Genomic DNA, 1,052 nt, shown 5'->3' with positions numbered 1-1,052 from the left:
TCTATTTACAATCATAACTTTATATATCTACATTTAATACAGGAACATGCATACACACACACATACACGCATATATATTGTACCTATAAGAATGAGTATATGTGCATGTGTGCATGTATGCATATATTTATATGTCTGTATGGACATATATACAAACGTATATAGATGTATATATGTTTCTATATATATGTATGTATGTGTGTATGTGTGTGTTTGTGTATGTGTGATGTGTGTGTATTTGTGCGTGTGTATTTGTGTGCATGTATGTATATATGTTTGTGTTTCTATCCACACATATGTACATACATACATGTATATATGCTTCTATATATGTATGCATATATATATACGTATCTATATATGTATATACGTATGTATATGTATGTATGTATGTATGTATATATATATAGAATCGCGTGTTAGGAGTTTGCGCTGGTGAACGTTGGCTATCTTCAATATCCAAAGAGATACTATTACCTACAGACATACGCCCTAAAAGTGACTGATCTGAAGTTCGTATACTATACCCTAATCGCCTTACTATACCCCTGTCTAAGGAAAAGTCTGCTTATTCGGTTCACACCCTAAATATCTTTTGTAGCTGTGCTCTACAATATACAAGTGATTACATACATACATACATACATACATACATACATACATACATACATACATACATGCATACCCATCTCGAGCAAAGTATGGCTGAACTTGGAATCTTGGGGACAGAATGCAAATCCTTAATTCATAAGCTACAAATGATCACGATATCTGGAACTATAAAAACCTTCTTCAGATTTAAAGGGTGACGGTTAAATCTCGATACTCCCCTCCCCCCTTACAACCTTGCTACCAAGTCGGGTGCCGGTCAAAATTTACTTTACAATTGAAAAGAGAAGGAGAAGCACATACGTACATATATACACACATACATACGTGCATAATAATAACAATAATAATAATAATAATAATAATAATAATAATAATAATAATAATAATAATAATAATGATAATAATAATAATTATAATTTTAGGGACAAAATCCAAAATTA

At 31.1% G+C, this 1,052-nt stretch overlaps 1 long non-coding RNA gene across 15 annotated transcripts in view; it reads right to left on the bottom strand.

Moving 5' to 3' along the window:
- Window positions 1–1,052, bottom strand: part of LOC106871257 (uncharacterized) — a 413,124-nt gene that overhangs the window by 236,629 nt on the left and 175,443 nt on the right. The gene's annotated exons all lie outside the window — the stretch shown is intronic.

The sequence above is a fragment of the Octopus bimaculoides genome, chromosome 20 (assembly GCF_001194135.2).
Source record: "Octopus bimaculoides isolate UCB-OBI-ISO-001 chromosome 20, ASM119413v2, whole genome shotgun sequence".
NCBI classification, from domain to species: Eukaryota; Metazoa; Mollusca; class Cephalopoda; order Octopoda; family Octopodidae; genus Octopus; species Octopus bimaculoides.
This window is presented reverse-complemented; position numbering and strand designations above follow the sequence as displayed.